General features: G+C 44.6%; 1 pseudogene; it reads right to left on the bottom strand.

Annotated features, from left to right (window-relative positions):
* Nucleotides 1-4,254: 4,254 nt before the first annotated feature.
* The window catches only part of LOC111966191 (plexin-D1-like), a 49,704-nt pseudogene continuing 33,686 nt past the window's right edge, over nucleotides 4,255-20,272 (bottom strand).

Here is a 20,272-nt window from a genome sequence, read left to right as displayed (position 1 = left end):
GACATGGATATTCAGCTAGCGGGATATACGTTGCACCGGCAAGATAGAACAGCACACTCGGTAAGACGAGGGGGGTGTGGTCTGTGCATATTTGTAAACAACAGCTGGCGCACGAAATCTGATTTTGCTCGCCTGAAGTAGAGTATCTTGAGATAAAATGCAGACCACACCAWTTGCCTAGAGAGTTTTCAGCTACACTTTTCGTGGCTGTTTATTTACAACCACAGACAGATGCTGGCACTAAAACCGCACTCCGTCAGCTGTATAAGGAAATAAGCACACAGGAAACCGTTCACCCAGAGACGGTGCTTCTAGTGGCCGGAGACTTTAATGCAGGGAAACTGAAATCAGTTCTACCAAATTTCTATCAACATGTTAAATGTGCAACCAGAGGGAAAAAAATTATAGATCACCTGTACTCCACACACAGAGACGCCTACAAAGCTCTCCCTCGCCCTCCATTTGGTAAATCCGACCACAATTCTATCCTCCTGATTCCTGCTTACAAGCAAAAATTAAAGCAGGAAGCACCAGTGACTCAAAGTGGTCAGATGAAGCAGATGTTAAACTACAGGACTGTTTTGCTATCACAGAGTGGAACATGTTCTGGGTTTCTTCCGATGGCATTGAGAAGTACACCACATCAGTCACTGGCTTTATCAATAAATGCATCGATGACARCGTCCCCACAGTSACCCTACGTACATATCCCAACCAGAAGACATGGATTACAGGCAACATTCGCACTGAGCTAAAGGGTAGAGCTGCCGTTTTCAAGGTGCGGGACTCTAACCCGGAAGCTTATGAGAAATCCTGCTATGCCCTCCGACGAACCATCAAACTGGCAAAGCGTCAATACAGGGCTAAGATTGAATCGTACTACACCGGCTCCGACGCTCGTCTTATGCGGCAGGGCTTGCAAACTATTACAGACTACAAAGGAAGCACAGCTGCGAGCTGCCCAGTAACACGTGCCTACCAGACGAGCCAAACCACTTCTATGCTCGCTTCGAGGCAAGCAACACTGAGGCATGCATGAGAGCATCAGCTGTTCCGGACGACTGTGTGATCACGCTCTCTGTAGCCGACGTGAGTAAGATCTACAAAACAGGTCAACATTCACAGGGCTGTGGGGCCAGACGGATTACCAGGACGTGTGCTCCGGGCATGTGCTGGCCAACTGGCAGGTGTCTTCAATGACATTTTCAACATGTCCATAATTGAGTCTGTATTACCAACATGTTTCGAGCAAATCACCATAGTCCCTGTGCCCAAGAACACGAAAGCAACCTGCCTAAATTACTACAGACCCGTAGCACTCAAGTCCGTAGACATGAAGTACTTTGAAAGGCTGGTAATGGCTCACATCAACACCATTATCCCAGAAACCCTAAACCCACTCCAATTTGCATACTGCCCAAACAGATCCACAGATGATGCAATCTCTATTGCACTCCACACTGCCCTTTCCCACCTGGACAAAAGGAACACCTACGTGAGAATGCTATTCATTGACTACAACTCAACGTTCAACACCATAGTACCCTCAAAGCTCATCACTAAGCTAAGGATCCTGGGACTAAACAGCTCCCTCTGCAACTGGATCCTGGACTTCCTGACGGGCCGCCTCCAGGTGGTGAGGGTAGGTAGCAACACATCTGCCATGGTGATCCTCAACACTGGAGTCCCTCAGGGGTGCGTGCTCAGTCCCCTCCTGTACTCCCTGTTCACTCACAACTGCATGGCCAGGCACAACTCCAACACCATCATTGAGTTTGCAGACGACACAACAGTGATAGGCCTGATCACCGACAATGACGAGGCAGCCTACAGGGAGGAGGTCAGAGACCTGGCCGGGTGGTGCCAGAATAACAACCTATCCCTTAACGTAACCAAGCCTAAGGAGATGATTGTGAACTACAGGAAAAGGATGACTGAGCACACCCCCTTCTCATCATGGGGCTGTAATGGAGCACATTGAGAGCTTCAAGTTCCTTGGTGTCCACATCAGCAACAAACTAGAATGGTTCAAACACACCAAGACAGTCGTGAAGAGGGCACGAAAAAGCCTATTCCCCCTCAGGAAACTAAAAAGATTTGGATGGGTCGTGAGATCCTCAAAAGGTTCTACAGCTGCAACATCGAGAGCATCCTGACCGGTTGCATCACTGCCTGGTACGGCAATTGCTCGGCCTCCGACCGCAAGGCAACACAGAGGGTAGTGCGTATGGCCCAGTACATCACTGTGGCTAAGCTGCCTGGGATCCAGGACCTCTACACCAGGCAATGTCAGGGGAAGGCCCTAATTCATGCACATACTACCTCAATTAGCCCGACCAACCAGTGCCCCCGCACATTGGCTAACCGGGCTATCTGCATTGTGTCCCGCCACCCACCACTCGCTAACCCTCTTTTACGCTACTGCTACTCTCTGTTTATCATGCCTGTATATAGCCTTGTAACTGTTATAGCCTCGCTACTGTATATAGCCTCGCTACTGTTATTTTTCACTGTCTTTTTACTGTTGTTTTTATTTCTTTACTTACCTATTGTTCACCTAATACTAAAACATTTTTTTTTGAAATTGCACTGTTGGTTAGAGCCTGTAAGTAAGCATTTCACTGTAAGCATTCACGGCACGTGATAAATAAACTTTGATTTGATTTGATTTCCCATCAGGGAATCATTACAGTAGTCTTAACTGTGGCAATTAATTAATTAGTGTTTTCTGAGAGTCTCTCCTCTGGCACTAGAGTCCTGCATCGGCAACAACAACAAAAACTGTCAGTGGTTCTAGAGTTAAGAGAGAACTTGTGTAAATACAATGCGTGAATTCGCTTGACATGGTGGCTTTTGGTTTCTCTCCCTCTAAAAACCGCAATAAATAATTCTATAGATCAAACTGTCTTTATTTACAAATGAGTAAGAATGTCTCACCCATGTTCAAGAACGGCCTTTTCCCCTTTAGTCAGATTACAATCGCTCACTTTCGGTCATTTGAAATGAAATCTTCTCCAAAATATCATCATTTTTTACCAAGTTAATCTGCTCATGTTGTGTGTTTTCAATTATTTGTGACATTGTGCATTTAAATCATATTGAAGATAGAAGCCGCCTCTTAATGAGTTTCCGAGAGGCCGATCTGTTATCCAACGATTAGTTAATAGCCCGGCTACTGTTGGTGTGAAATTCCTCCCAACTTGCAATTTATTTGATGCTTAAGTACTCTAAAGTTTTACAGAGTAACTGCTCATCAACATCTTTATGCTTTCGTTCATAAAAGAACAATTAAAAAAACTTTCAAAATGCAGATGTTTATTTCAACTTCTGTACAGTACACCCCAGCTCCACGACCACGTGTAAAACCTTGCTGAGATGAAAAGATCAATATTTGTTGAATTTGTTGGAATGTTGCATCATCAGTTTCTCAAGCCAAAACGTCTTGATGGCCTTCACCAGTTCATCTTTGTTTGTAGGCTTGGCAGAGTTACGGATACATTTTTCAGAATAAAGTTGCTATTGAAGGCAACAAATTGTTGCTTACTGGAACACCCAAAGTCATCAATTGTTATTATAGGATTTGAAGCAATAGCCTACCCGCGTGTGGTGAACTATTTCAGCACCGTTTCACGCTGCTCTGAGAAAGGAATGGGACTGGTTTTTGATAAATCAATTCAATTTAATTTTCACAAAATCTCCGTTTGGTATTGTTAGCCTACAATTAGGGTGTGGAAATGTTAGGATTATTTTGCTCTTGGTCAGCCTACTCCCGACCGGTCACGTTGTACAGCGCCATATTGTCCTAACGGAAACCCTCAGGGTTTTTGTTTTCGTTTTTCTTGGAATAAAAACACCATAATCTTAATCAATTAATTAAACTACATTTCTTAAAATCAATCCCATATACTATGTTCTCACAAAAAAAGGTACAACCAATATTAAGAACTGTCAAATGCTTCTCAAAAATGCCCTCTGGTGGTCAAACTAGCACTAACTAACATTAATGGCAACAATGCTGACAATTAAATAAAGTACCATAGAATTCTGCGGCAGCCTGCAAGGTGTGCTGCAGTATGACACAACTTTAAAGGAAGAACCACTGTACACTAGAGTATAGGTTCAGTCTTATGGATCTTGCGGATGGGACATGATGTGTGTGTGTGTGTTGTTGTGTGTGTGTTGTGTGTTGTGTGTGTGTGTGTGTGGTGTGTGTGTGTGTGTGTGTGTGTGTGTCATTCCTACCTTGGTATCTCGGGGTCAGGACACTGGCTATTCATATTCTGGCAGTCATTCCTGGTCTACAGCTTTGTCACACCAGCCACACAGATGTCCCAGTTCTCACGTCCCCAACACTGGGAACAGTCCCCATTGCCCACCCCACAGTTATACACCTCCACTGAGAGAGAAAAAGGGGGAGGGAGAGGGAGAGGGAGAGAGCTTTATTATTACAATACAGCATGCTAGCAACATACAGGCTACATCACGTAACCGTATGGGCTGAATATATTATACTGAGCCTATGTCAGATGCTTTTGGATAAAAAATATTTTCAGCATAATAAAAATAAACCCAGAAAAACTGAGAGGACAGACATATGAACAGAAAAAAGAGAAACAGATGAGCATGTCCATGTTCCAGCACCTCCCATAGAGAAATCACGTGCGCTTGTGTGTGTGTTTTGATGACTGAGCACGGTATGAAGCATCAATCTTGTAATAAAGTATGCCGTATTTCTGGCTGTGGGCCAGGGCTGTTCTTCTGCTCTAAGGGCTCACATGGTAAACACATGGCCTGTTAACTTTGAGAATATGCTGGCATCTGGGAGTGGCGTGCGTGTGTGTGTGTGTGTGTGTGTGTGTGTGTGTGTGTGTGTGTGGTGTGTGTGTGTGTGTGGTGTGTTGTGTTGTGTGTGTGTGTGTGTGTTGTGTGTGTGTGTGTGTGTGTGTGTGTGTGTGTGTGTGTGTGTGTGTGTGTGTGTGTGTGCATGTGGTTTTAAGGTAGCAAAACAAGATAGCAAAACAAAGGATATTTTGGGTCCTCACAAGGAAAGAGGCTATTTTAGGGGTTATGTTTAGGGTTAGGGTTAGAATGAGTGTTAGGTTTAGGAGATAGGGTTAGGTTCAGGGTTAGGGGTTTGGTGTTAGGGTTAAGTTTAGGGAAAATAAGATTTTGAACGGGAATAAATGTTTTGGTCCACACAAGGATAGTAAGACAAATGTGTGTGTGTGTGTGCGTGCATGCGCTCATACCTGTCATGGGTTTAGGGCTGTCGATGTATTTGTCCAGGTGTCCCTTTCTACGCAGATTGAGCTGAAACACCTGACTCCTCTCCACAGTGGTTAGCTATATGGTAAGAGAGACAAGCCCGCTGATTGGCCATTTCACCATACACTACCAGTAAGCATGGCTTCAATTGTCCATACACTAAACAGCTTATTTCTTATTGGCCCTTTACAAAGATTGTGTTGCGTGACAGCTACTCTTGGAACATGATTGGTTGTACTCACCGTCACTCCACTGCACTTGACCCCTGAGCTGTCCTCCAGCCATCGGAAATCATACCGCTGCTCGTTCCCAAAGTCACACTCTAGCTCCTCCCCCTAAGGAACAAAACAATACAGCCATGTCGTCATAGCAATGACATTTCATTTAGAAACCAATCAGAGGGGAGGCACAGTCTGACWTCACCCAGGGAAACAGGGTTTATGGGGACACATTTTGGGGTTTACACATCTTGTTATGTCTTTATTTTCCTCATCCTAGCTAGTCCTGCAGCTTAGATGCCAATCTGTTTCTGCTTCAGCCAGCTGCTTTGGAAATGTCATGCCAAACATTGGCAAGAGAACATTGGCAAGAAAGCGACAAGTTAGCTAAAGCAACAGCCTGGCASCCAGAAAACTCCATATATTCACAATAGTTTGTTTTGGAGCTACAAATAGTGTCTCTTTATTCAGAGTGTGCACTTCRTCTAGTTCCATTATCAGCATGGTGGCTGTTTCGTTTAGTTGAGCTAACATACCTATTAGTCGATCAGGGCTAATGTTAAATGGTTCATGAGTGTACARGCACTATGTAGGGAATAGAGTGTCATATGAGAAACGATAACAAGGACCTGGCTGGGAGAGAACTCTGTCCTCCTGAATAGTTGGTAACCATTGACAACCCTGGGAGCGGAGGAATGCAAAACATCTAAATAGCCCAGGATAATTGTCCCTGCCAGGCAGAATTTAGAATCTATTAATAATTCATCATATTCATCAACATCTGGACGGTAAAGTCCCCTACCTCAGCAACTCATCTGGGATGCAGAGGGGTTCACTATGAATTCACATTTCAGCCAAAACATCAGGAGATACGTCCACACATTCTGTGTGTAATAGTGTACATGTCAGGAAGAGAAGTGCAGTCAGTCTACTCAAAGTGCTTGTAGTCAGTCATAAGGTATGTATGAACAGTTACATATGGATCGATTTAACATGTTATAATAGGCCAGAATAAGTCACTCGGGCTCCCGAGTGGCACAGCAMTGTAAGGCACTGCATCTCAGTGCAAGAGGCGTCACTACAGTGCCTGGTTCGAATCCAGGATGTATCACATCTGGCCATGATTGGGAGTCCCATAGGGCGGCGCACAATTGGCCCAGRGTCATCCGGGTTTGGCCGGGGTAGGCAGTCATTGTAAATAAGAATTTGTTCTTAACTGACTTGCTAAATAAAGGCTAAAATAATATATTTAAAAAAAGTATATGACTGTGGTGCTTTGAACTGTAAAACATTTACCCTTTCACATTACATTGTTTATTTTCCTTCTGCTTTCGACTATGTTTCCCTGATTCATAAAGATCTTCTCTGAATAGTCATTGCGTTCTTTGCCCCAGATAGACTATATGCCAATTTGAGGCATAGAGACATGTTTAAACAAGCTAAATAATAGCAAGGAATGCCAGGTCAAGCTAGTTTGGTCTTCCCACTGTAGTATGAGACCTCCTTTTCTATACTTTACAACACATATACATCTGACTCACAGCAAAGCTGATGACATTGTTCAAACAACTGAAAGGAAATAATAACAGCTATCAAAGGTTGATTATATCTATGCCAATAAACTGTGTGTGTGTGTGTGTGTGTGTGTGTGTGTGTGTGTGTGTGTGTATGTGTGTGTGACTAACTGTCTGTCGCCATAGAAACCCAGTCAGAGAGTGTGTGAAAGGGCACAGGGTTATAGTTACGACTGACCAGACCTGGCAACTAGTCAGAGATGGAATGTCACAAGCTAACAGAGTCAGACCCTCATCACTTTTTTCCTCCAATAAATTGAGGTTAGGATTCGGGTTATACAGACTGATCTGAGATCAGTGTCTGAAGGTAAAAAGTGTCTCAAAGTGAAAAGATATGGCAAATAGTACTAAAGATTGCTATGTGTTCGTTGAAAGTCTCCATATGTCTGTGAATGCCTGTATATCTACTGAGAGATAAGATATCAGAGAACCTGGTGGTAACAGACGGCTAAAAGGTGTTTCAAATAAGTGAGGAGATAAAGCCATTCATCATTCTGATTCTAACCTCTTCATTGCAGTTACTGCAGATGTCTCAGCTCATTCCCAAAGAGCAACCACTGAGGGGTTCACTATCATTCCCACGAATCTCCCTCTAAGAGCCTGAATCACTTCACTCCTATCTGGCTGTACCACATTTAGTATAGAATTTAACAGGGGCTACTGTATAGTGTACCTGTACCACGTTGTCTAMGAACAGGGTGAAGTTCTGGGTCATCCCCGAGGGCGAAGGTGCAACATTCTTTGCCACAAGACTTGGACAGAAAGTAGCATTCTGGGGGACAGGAAGTGACACACACACACACTCAGGGGTTAAAAAAAAACAATGCTTCCCCTGCAGACATCCGCTTCCAAAAATACCTGTCCTGTTTATGTAGCTGAGAGGAGGAGGAGGAAATGAGAGGGTGAAGCTCCGCTCTACTCAGAGTGAAACAACATCCTAAAATGGAGGGTTGGTGAGGGATTAGAAAAACAGGCACACCGGAAGGCAAAGATGGCGGAATAATGGCAGGATGGGGCTCAAGAAAACCAGACTTAAAAAATGTTATGTCCAGCTAACAGACTAACAGAGCCAAGCTCACTCTGACTCACCCAACCACACTCCTTCAGAGTACACCAGTTTCTATGGACTCAATCAGACTGTGCGTGGGGATCCAAACAGTGGCAGGGCAACTTTGCTTCACCAAAGGCAGTATGAGAGAGGGGTGGCTGGCTGTACCACAGCAGTGATGCTGTCAGAACCTAGGTATGCTCAGAGGAGGTGAGTAGTGTGTCTAAMGGGTTGTGATAGCTTCAATGAACATAACGAGCATTTCCTGCCGTAACATAACACTACTTAAAGGGATAGCTGTTCTCACAACAATTAAAGTTTGACTGAGATTTTTACATCTCAAAAGAGGTTTAATATTGAGATCAGTCCTCCATGCCAGATTTGGACCATTTTAAAAACATCATTACTAACAAACATGTTCAGATGAAAGCAGCTCCCACTCTGGCACCATACACACTAACTATACACCAGGGCACCATTATACGGCACTGTACAGTAGACAGGAAAAACGGTGAAACAGTGAGCCTATTCTTCACACTGGTTCCACGGGGCCTATCAAAAAGCCACCACCACGAAGAACTGGGAGAGAGAGAGCCCTGAGAAGGTCAGAGAGGCTTTAACATGGCCCATTATCCTGTTAGGAGTCTGTTAACCATGTCRCCCTGTGTTTTATGGGCTGCTTCAAAAATGGCTGACAACAGTAAGATAGCTTTAACCTGGTATGACTGGCCGGAATGTTACACGAGGCCAAATCAGAATGGACTGAGATCATCATAGGAGCTTCTGATTGGTTGCCATCGATCTAGGGTTTAGTTTGACATTTCCCCCGCTAATGTTTAAGGTTGGGACTAGTGGGGAATGGATCCTCGATCTGTAACTAATAGAGCTACTTCTAAACTAGCCAGTGTTTCTGACCCGGAGTGGTTTAACAGAGGGCTAACTCACCTCTAGCAGGCTATGTTTGGAGTCGTCTTTCGAGGAGAGGCAAGAGTGGCTGTCCTGGTCCCAGTAACACCTCCACCTGGTGCTCAGACAGCTGATACATCTGACACACAGGAGAACACACACAAATAAGGGTTAGACCAGCGTTTCCCAAACTCAGTTTTGTTTTTTTGCCGTAGCACTACACAGCTGATTCAAATAATCAACTAATCATCCAGCTTTGATTATTTGAATCTGCTGGCCAAACACACACACGTGAGACCTGGAACCTTTAGTGAACACAGTGGACGAAGCAACACYCAAGGTCAAACAGGGTTACACTGGCTACGAGAGAAGATACTAAACATCGAGTTCCACTGTTCACGAGGAGCGCTGTGAAGGCAGGAATCCCTGACAGAGCTGTGTGCATGCGTGTGTGTGTGTTTTCCCAGATAGCAGCCCAAATAAGAACACCTCCACTGTGTGTCACTCTATTGCCTGTGGGTGGAAGACAGATGTCCCCACACCAGGAGTGATAGCGCCTTCAGTGATACCCTGTCTGTCTCGTAACAACCATGGGAGAAGGGGTGCCAGCTTGCCAATTAAGAGAGGGGAGATGAAGGGGTTTGCAGGAACGTGATTTGCTGGGTGTTTGTGGGGGAGGGTGATTAGAAGCAGACAACCCACTCCAGGGACTCTTATCAGGCAGCTTTTTTGTTTTAGCTAAATGACTCTCACTCACAAACACATACACAGAAACACGCCCCCCCTCCCCCGCTCTCCCTCTCTCACACTGCTCGTCATATAGAGTCATCCTGAAAACCCAACCCCTGACCCTCACACACTGAACACACAGATGAGCTCTTACTCTCAGGCCTGTGGTTCAACACACACTCTCAGTCTCTGTCAAGGAGAAGGCTGTTAGGGAGAATCAGGGGCTCAACTTTCAATTTCACGGGGACATTTTTATTTTTGCACTGTGATACAAAAAAAGCGGGAATGGTGTGCTTTAGAACCATGCGGACACCACAGATTATGCGGACAAGTGAGTGACCAGCACAGTSCTACTGTCTGCAGCGGCTCTCTCTGTGTTGCCCCTTTTTTTCCAGAGTTGTAAAAGCAAGCAGAGCAGAAACTGGTTACTCTTTATTTGACTGATGTAGCTGTCGAAATAACTGTTGCTTAGACTAAAAGGAAAAYATGATTRATTACCAGTGCTGAGCTAGTAGTGTAACTGACATGTAACGTTAGCTAATGTTCAATCCCCTCTCGCCTGAAGTTCTGTCTGAAGAGAATGAACTAGCTAGTAGCTACCACAGCCAGTTCAGCTCTAGCCTCTAGCTATCTGTCAGATAGCAGTATCTAACAGCTGTTGTGTGTATGGAAATGTTTTTGTCCCGTTTCAACAGAAGTAAATTAACTTGGCTAGTTTTCGGGCAGTAATGTAACATTAGAGSTAGCCAAAAGTTGGCTAARGTTAGCTAGCTTGCTGACTAAATGTATGTATTATTTTTGCCTCAATCACACTAGACCRGAATCAAACGATGAAACCAGTGGCCAAACGATTGAAGACGAATATACTGACATTTTTTGACAGCGCAATGTGAGTTTTTATTAGAGTCAGTATAGCAATGTAACGTTATTGATCTGTCAGTTTCCTTAGCAAATTCAGTACTTTTCATACTGACACAGTATAAACAGCTCTACAGGCTACTCTGTCATGGCGCACAGTCAGCACACAGCACAATATTGATGAAGATGAATGGATACAGATATGTTTGAATGCGCAGWCATGTTCATATCATCTCAGACATAAATGACTGCACTTTAAGACCATCCATAGAACATCCTATATGCCAGTGAAACTGAATATCATGCCCTCAGAAATGTAATTCGTCTGCTGGATGTGTAAAACACAAAAGGGGACATATTTGCATATGTTATGATCTTGTGAGGCTGGCTGAATTCTGGCAAAGAGTATGATTTGATTTATTAGATTCACTAGATTTGATTTATTTATTTTACCTCAGCAGGTCTACAGATTCTTATCCCTGTTTTTGTTTGCTTGGAAATGTTGATACTGGAGACTGTTATAAGAAGAAACTATGTAACCTAGCATTTATAGTGGCTAATAAATGCATTGCCATTAATTGGAAGGTTGGTTATCCTACCACAATGTCAGAATGAATGGCAGAAATGTCAAATTGTGTATCAATAGATTTMATGTATTACAAGATTAAGGGTATACTGTGCAACTTGCATAAGGTCTGGGTGCCTGTTTGACAGAAGGGGTCTGTATTGAAAACATTCAATTCTTTTTGTCGTACAGTCGCAAATAAAACAATTATTTTCATGGCACACGAGACACCTGTGTGATTTGGTCTGTCTCAGTGGACTAATCCATTGAGGAGGCCCAGTGGTGTAAAGTACTTTAAAGTATAAAATACTTTAAAGTAGCCTACTACTTAAGTAATTTTTTGGGTGTATCTGTACTTTAATTTGCTATTTATAGTTTTGACAACTTTTACTTTTACTCCACTAAATTCCTAAAGAAAATAATGTACTTTTTACACCATATACATTTTCCCTGACACCCAAAGGTACTTGTTACATTTTGAATGCCTGAGGGCACAGTGTGTTGTGAAATCTGTGAATGTATTCAAATGTTTTTAAAATTGTATAAACTGCCTTAATTTTGCAGGACCCCAGGAACGGGGATTCATACTAAATACAAATACAAATGCTTAGCAAGACAGGAACATGGTCCAATTCACGCATTTATCAAGAGAACATCCCTGGTCATCCCTGAACATCCCTGCCTCTGATCTGGCAGACTCACTAAACACAAATGCTTTGTTGGAAAATTATTGTCGGAGTGTGCTGCCGGCTATCCATGAATAAAATGTACAAAAACAATTGTGCCATTTGGTTTGCTTAATATAAATGGAATTTCAAATGATTTATACTTTTACTATTGATTATTAAGTGTATTTAAAACCAAATGCTTTCTAGACTTTTACTCAAATAGTATTTTACTGGGTGACTTTCACTTTTACTTCAGTTATTTTCTATTAAGGTATCTTTACTTTTACTCAAGTATGACAATTGGATACTTTTTCCACCACTGAGGAGGCCGTGGGGATGCCAAGGTCCAAGAATATGGGGATTGTGGCTCAGATGCACAAGGCACGTCTCCAGAATGCGCTCTCTCCCTCCATTTTGTGGGTATTCATTGTTTCATTTTTATTTATTTTTTTCATTTTTTTCTTTCACCTTTATTTAACCAGGTAGGCTAGTTGAGAACAAGTTCTCATTTGCAACTGCGACCTGGCCAAGATAAAGCAAAGCAGTTTGACACATACAACACAGAGTTACACATGGAGTAAACAAACATACAGTCAATAATAAAGTTGGGGGGAAAAAGTCTATATACAGTATGTGCAAATGAGGTAGGATAAGGGAGGTAAAGGCAATAAATAGGCCATGGTAGAAACGTAATTACAATATAGCAATTAAACACTGCAATGGTAGATGTGCAGAAGATGAATGTGCAAGTAGAGATACTGGGGTGCAAAGGAGCAAGATAAATAAATAAATACAGTTTGGGGATGAAGTAGTTGGATGGGCTATGTACAGGTGCAGTGATCTGTGAGCTGCTCTGACAGCTGGTGCTTAAAGCTAGTGAGGGAGATATGAGTCTCCAGCTTCAGTGATTTTTGCAGTTCTTTCCAGTCATTGGCAGCAGAGAACTGGAAGAAAAGGCGGCCAAAGGAAGAATTAGCTTTGGGGGTGACCAGTGAGATATGCCTGCTGGAGCGCGTGCTGCTATGGTGACCAGTGAYCTGAGATAAGGCGGGGCTTTACCTAGCAGAGACTTGTAGATGACCTGGAGCCAATGGGTTTGGCGACGAGTATGAAGCGAGGGCCAGCCAACGAGAGGTCGCAGTGGTGGGTAGTGGTGGGTAGTATATGGGGCTTTGGTGACAAAATGGATGGCACTGTGATAGACTGCATCGAATTTGTTGAGTAGAGTGTTGGAGGCTATTTTGTAAATGACATCGCCGAAGTCGAGGATCGGTAGGATGGTCAGTTTTACGAGGGTATGTTTGGCTGCATGAGTGAAGGATGCTGAGTTGCGAAATAGGAAGCTAATTCTAGATTTCATTTTGGATTGGAGATGCTTAATGTGAGTCTGGAAGGAGAGTTTACAGTCTAACCAGACACCTAGGTATTTGTAGTTGTCCACATATTCTAAGTCAGAATCATCCAGAGTAGTGATGCTGGACGTGCGGGCAGGTGCAGGCATCGATCGGTTGAAGAGCATGCATTTAGTTTTACTTGCATTTAAGAGCAGTTGGATGCCACGGAAGGAGAGTTGTATGGCATTGAAGCTCGTCTGGGGGTTAGTTAACACAGTGTCCAAAGAAGGGCCAGAGGTATACAGAATGGTGTCGCTGTGTAGGGTGGATCAGAGAATCACCAGCAGCAAGAGCGACATCATTGATGTATACTGAGAGAGAGTCGGCCCGAGAATTGAACTCTTGTGGCACCCCATAAAGACTGCCAGAGGTCCGGACAACAGGCCTCCGATTTGACACACTGAACTCTATCAGAGACGTAGTTGGTGAACCAGGCGAGGCAATCATTTGAGAAACCAAGGCTGTTGAGTCTGTCGATAATAATGTGGTGATTGACAGAGTCGAAAGCCTTGGCCAGGTCAATGAATACGGCTGCACAGTAATGTCTCTTATCGATGGCGGTTATGATATCATTTAGGACCTTGAGCGTGGCTGAGGTGCACCCATGACCAGCTCTGAAACAGATTGCATAGTGGAGAAGGTACGGTGGATTCGAAATGGTCGGTAATCTGTTTGTTAACTTGCTTTCGAAGACTTAGAAGGCAGGGTAGGATAGATATAGGTCTGTAGCAGTTTGGGTCTAGACTGTCTCCCCTTTGAAGAGGGGATGACCGCGGCAGCTTTCCAATCTTTAGGAATCCCAGACGATACGAAAGAGAGGTTGAACAGACTGGTAATAGGGTTGCAACAATTTCGGCAGATATTGTAGAAAGAGAGGTCCAGATTGTCTAGCCCGGCTGATTTGTAGGGGTCCAGATTTTGCAGCTCTTTCAGAACATCAGTTATCTGGATTTGGGTGAAGGAGAAATGGGGGAGGCTTGGGTGAGTGCTGTGGGGGTGGAGGGCTGTTGATCGGGGTAGCGGTAGCCAGTGGAGAGCAAGGCCAGCCGTAGAAAAATGTTTATTGAAATTCTCAATTCTAGTGGATTTATCGTTGGTACAGTGTTTCCTAGCCTCAGTCAGTGGGCAGCTGGGAGGAGGTGTCTTATTCTCCATGGACTTTACAGTGTCCCAGAACTTTTTTGAGTTTGTGCTACAGGATGCAAATTTCTGCTTGAAATTGTTCTTCATTGTTTGCTGTGTCTATCAATTCCCCTTACATACATCACCAGCAATAGTTACATTTACTGTTAATTCCCATAATGTCTAATCTGCAATGTGTGTTTGGTTATGGTTTTGGACAAGTGTTTGCAGAACACAATCTATGTGTCACGCCCTGGCCTTAGTAGGCTTAGCTGTTTGTGGGAATTGTCTATGTTGAACGTAAGTAGTTTGTGTGTGCACTTGCGTTTGTAGCTTCACGGTCGTTTGTTGTTTTTGTATAGTTTGTATAAGTGTTTCGTTTATCTTCGTCGTATAATAAAGAAGATGGCTTATTTTCACATGCTGCGTTTTGGTCCGTCTCTCCTCCACACGATCGTGACAGAATTCCCACCAACATGGGACCAAGCAGCGTAAATCAAGCAGAGTGCTGGAAGCCCGACAGGCTACCCCAAAAATTTCTTGGGGAGGGCACACGGGAGTGTGGCTGGGTCAAGTGGGAGAATTGAGCCAGTTCCCCGTGCTTACCATCAGGAGCAGTTGCTAAACGAAGGTATGAGTCGGAGAATGTGGAGGAGTTATTGACAGATTGGAGAAAGTGAAAGGATGGGAGATTATGAGACATTTGAGGAGTTGTTGGTGTTATTGGAGGAGAGCGAAGAGAGGAGATGTTGATATGGGGAGCATACAACCAGGTAAGGTTGGAAGCCTCCTGTGCGTCTCCTGAGCTGTACGCACTGTTCCTTCTTCCCGCACTCTTCTGAGGCGTGCCCTCAGCCTGGTACCACGCACCAGGCTATAGTGCCTCGAGAGTCCAGTGGCCCTGTTCCTCCTCCACTATTCTAGCTATGGTGCGTGTCTCCAGTCCGGTACCACGCACCAAGCTTCCTGTGTGTTCCCAGAGTCCTGTGCGTCCTGTTGCTGCTCCCCGCACTAGCCCTGAGATGCGTGTCCCCAGCCCGGTACACCAGTTCCGGCACCACGCACTAGGCCTAATGTGCGTCCCCAGGGTCCAGTATGCCCTGTTCCTTCTCCCCGCACTAGCCTGAGATGCGTGTCCCAGCCCGGTACACCAGCCGCCACCAGACAGGATCTGCCAGAGCCGCCAACCAGACAGGATCTGCCAGAGCCGCCAACCAGACAGGATCTGCCAGAGCCGCAACCAGACAGGATTGCCAGAGCCGCAACCAGACAGGATCTGCCAGAGCCGCCAACCAGACAGGATCTGCCAGAGCCGCCAACCAGACAGGATCTGCCAGAACCGCCAGCCAGCCATGACGTCCAGAGCGTAGCCAGCATGAGCGTCCAGAGCCGTCAGCCAGATGAGCGTCCAGAGCCGTCAGCCAGCCATGAGCGTCAGAGCCGTCAGCAGCCATGAGCGTCCAGACCGTCAGCCAGCCATGAGCGCAGATCGTCAGCCAGCCATGAGCAGCCAGATCGTCAGCCAGCCATGAGCAGCCAGATCCGTCAGCCAGCCATGAGCAGCCAGATCCGTCAGCCAGCCATGAGCAGCCAGATCGTCAGCCAGCCATGAGCAGCAGATCGTCAGCCAGCCATGAGCAGCCAGATCCGTCAGCCAGCCATGAGCAGCCAGCCAGGATCCGCCAGAGCCGTCCAGCCAGGATCCGCCAGAGCCGTCCAGCCAGGATCCGCCAGAGCCGGCCAACCAGGATCCGCCAGCCAGCCAGGATCCGCCAGAGCCAGCCAGCCAGGATCCCGCATTCAGTCCGGTGCTGCCCTTCAGTCCGGAGCTGCCGTCCTCAGTCGGACTGCCCTTATCCTGGTGCTGCCCCTTATCCTGTACTGCCCCTTATCTGGTGGTCCCTTATCTGGCTGCCCTTAGTCCGGTGCTGCCCCTTAGTCCGGTGCTGCCTCTTAGTCCGGTGCTGCCCTTATTCCATGGGTTTAAAAAAGCGGGTAGTGACTATGGTGGGGTGGGGACCACGACCAGTGCCGGAGCCGCCGCCGTGGACGGACGCCCACCAGACCCTCCCCTAGACTATGTGCTGGTGCGCCCGGAGTTCGCACTTAAGGGGGGGTTATGTCACGCCCTGGCCTTAGTATTCTTTGTTTTCTTAATTATTTTAGTTAGGTCAGGGTGTGACATGGGGAATGTATGTGTTTGTTTGTAGTGTCTAGGGTGGTTGTAAGGTTTAGGGGTTTATTAGAGTAGTTGGGTTTATGTTTAGTATAGTAGTCTAGCTGTGTCTATGGTTGAGTGTAGGTATCCTAGGAAGTCTATGGTTGCCTGAATTGGGTCTCAATTAGAGACAGCTGGTTATTGTTGTCTCTGATTGGGAGCCATATTTAAGGCAACCATAGGCTTTAGCTGTTTGTGGGGAATTGTCTATGTTGAACGTAAGTAGTTTGTGTGTGCACTTGCGTTTGTAGCTTCACGGTCGTTTGTTGTTTTTGTATAGTTTGTATAAGTGTTTCGTTTCATCTTCGTCGTTATAATAAAAGAAGATGGCTTATTTTCCACATGCTGCGTTTGGGTCCGTCTCTCCTCCACACGATCGTGACACTATGCTACACTTGTAAGAAACAAGTTTTTGTTAATTTCATTCCATTTATGAGTTTTGTCAATTTATTCATCGTCTTTTGCTTAAACTCCTGTCAATGTTGAGTAAGGACGTGAACCTGATTACGCATYTAGAATTAGGACTAGGCTACCTGGCCTGCATGCAAATGTAGGCCTATAAATGTTCCATTTGTGGATGTCTGATAGTATTTCTGATTGTCTTAACTCAGAAGCTGTGAAGCTTCTCAAAGTATTTTTTCTTCACCTCGAACAGGAAGTAAACAAAGTCAGATTTTTAGAATCAATTGAGAATGACAATAGTTCCTCAAAGTACTTGAACAATATTTTCAGCTCTCTCCCTTTCCATAACTACTCGGCATTAAAGGGAAAAAGTAATGCTCTGATCCAGTGGAAACGTCATAAAATACCTGATTACTTCTTCAGCCTTGCACAAATAGCCTAAGGCTGTGTCTGTCCCGAGCTCACTGGCGCGGGAAACTCTGAGTGCCCAAAATATTTCATACAATGTTTAACGTTTTCTAGTGCGAGTAGGCCAGGTTGAAAGTTTTATAAAATGTTTCAGACAGGCCCTGAATAGCCAATATGATTTATCAGATATTTATTTTTATTAGGATATTTTCTACCTGCAGGCTGCAATGCTTTTATGTGTTGGCTTTATGTAGATTATTATTACATAGTTGGCAATGGCAATATAAATGTAGATTTGTATTTTAATTTAGATATAGAATGTAGATTAACCACAGACAATGATTTTGAGATACAAAGACTATTATAAGTTAAATAAAACGGTTCCATGAAAATGTGCATATGAAATCATAATTGGCACGCAGATTGGTAGAAATGGTAAGCTAAATTGGCACTACAAATGGAAAAGGTTGCTGACACCGGGTGTAGCCTATTACTGGCAACTTCAGGAACATAATGGTAGAATCTGCAAAGCAGCAGGAGAAGGAGGGTCGGGAACTTTTTCTTCTTCTGGTTAGGCTATCTTGATCTCTGGCTCCCTCTTGAGTAATTTGTAATTTGTTGATTGTCTTCATTATTTAATCAAACAGCGTGCTTAAAGCATCAGACAAGTTCAGTAGGCCTACATATAGTTGCTTTTATAAAAACACATAGGGTGTGTCTATATAGGCTAAAGAAAACTACATGTTTTAAAATGTTGATCAATCGATTGGTCAAAAAAAAAGACTACTCATCGTGGACCAAGATCTTTTTAGTCGGGGACAAAATTCTGAGGGAGAACCCCTGCCAGGTTATGTCCCCCCTACTTCTAAAACAAAAGTTGCGCCCCTGGGGAGAATATAGAGTTGAAGTCGGAAGTTTACATACACTTAGYTTGGAGTCATTAGAACTCGTTTTTCAACCACTCCATAAATTTCTTGTTAACAAACTATAGTTTTGTGCATGACACAAGTAATTTTTCCAACAATTGTTTACAGACACTTATAATTCACCGTATCACAATTCCAGTGGGTCAGAAGTTTACATACACTAAGTTGACTGTGCCTTTAAACAGCTTGGGGCAGACCGGCTAACCCTCTCGCATCTCAGTTATGAGCTATTGTGTAGCCAAAGGCTCAAGGGGTTACTCTCCATCTCAGTATAGTTAGTGATTCAGTGGGTTACCTTTGTACCCATACTCAGTATAGTTAAGGAACAGATTCAGGGGTTTCCAGGTGTCCACTTACTCAGTATACGGGAGGACTTAGGCTACTGTTTAATCAGGGGTCCCAGGGGATTACCTCTCCATCTCAGTATTTAGCTTGGATAAGAGCGCTCAGGGGTTACCTGCTCCATCTCAAGTATAGTTAGGTCAGGGGTCGGGGTAGCTCTTTCCATATCAAGTATAGTTAGGTCAGGGGTTACCTTTTCCAGATCTCAGTATTAGTTAGGGTCAGGTGGTTACCTGTCTTTCATCTCAGTATAGTTAGGTCAGGGGTCAGGGGTTACCTCTTCCATCTCAGTAAAATAAGTTAGCTGTCAGGGGTCAGGGGTTCAGGCCTCTGCCATCTGCAGTATGGTTTGGTTCTATCCACAGCAATAGTTGGATTATCCTTCTCAATCCATTCTTAGTATAACTTAAGAGTTCACGTTCCTTCCTCGAGGACATTTACGATTTGGCACGGGCAGGGTCCGGTTACCACTTTTTCCATCCTCAGTAATAAGTTAGGATCAGGGGTAGGGGTTACCTGCTCCAAATCTCAGTATAGTTATGGGTCAGGGGTTCAGGGGTTACCCCCTCTCCATCTCAGGTCATAGTTTGTTAGGGGTCTAGGGTGGTTAACCTCTCCATCTCAGTATATGGGGGTAGGTGCAGAGGTTATTACACCGTCACCAAACTACACTGTTAAATAGTTAGGGGTGGTCAAGGGGTGAGCTGTGGTTAGCCTCTCTCATCTCAGTATAGTTAGGTGCAGGGGTTCAGTTTGGGTTACCTTCTCAGTTCCAAGTCATAGTTTAGGTTTCAGGGGTCAAGGGGTTACCTCTCTGCGATGCTCAGTATAGGTTAGGTTCGCGGTTACCTCCTTCCATCTCAGGTTATAGGGTTATGGTCAGTGGGTCAGTGGTTACCCTTTCCAGTTCTCAGTTATTAGTTAGGTCAGGGGTTACCTTTCCATCTCAGTATAGTTAGGTCAGGGGTCAGGAGGTTTACCTTATCGCATCTCAGGTATAGTTTAGGTCAGGGCGGTTTACCTTAATCTCGAGTATAGTTTAGGTCAGGGGTCAGGGGTACGCTCTCGCATCTCAGTAAATACGGTTTGGCTAGGTTTTTAGGTCAGCTGAGTTACGACAATGGATTATCTCCATCTCAGTCATAGTTACGGCTCCTAGGGTTACCGGGTTATGCTCCTTTCGGGCATCTCAGGTATATTGTTTGCTTTTTAGTGAACAGCATCTTTTCCCAACGCGGTGAAGGGTCATTCGCTGTTGTTTCTTGTTGGATTTGCACCTTTCACACCAAAGGTACGTTCATCTCTAGGAGACAGAACGCGTCTCTTCTGAGCAGTATGATGGCTGCGTGGTCCATGGTGTTTATACTTGCGCACTATTGTTTGTAAAGATGAACGTGGTACCTTCAGCGTTTGGAAATTGCTCCAAGGATGAACAGACTTGTGGAGGTCTACAATTATTTTTCTGAGGTCTTGGCTGATTTCTTTTGATTTCCCCATGAGTCAAGCATAGAGGCACTGAATTTGAAGTAGGCTTGAATACATCCACAGGTACACCTGCTCAATTGACTCAAAATTATGTCAATTAGCCTATCATGAAGGCTTTAAAGCCATGACATAATTCCGAATTTC

The sequence above is a fragment of the Salvelinus sp. IW2-2015 genome, linkage group LG7 (genome assembly GCF_002910315.2).
Source record: "Salvelinus sp. IW2-2015 linkage group LG7, ASM291031v2, whole genome shotgun sequence".
NCBI classification, from domain to species: Eukaryota; Metazoa; Chordata; class Actinopteri; order Salmoniformes; family Salmonidae; genus Salvelinus; species Salvelinus sp. IW2-2015.
Note: the sequence above shows the minus strand (reverse complement) of the source record. Positions and strands in the feature narration are given on the sequence as shown.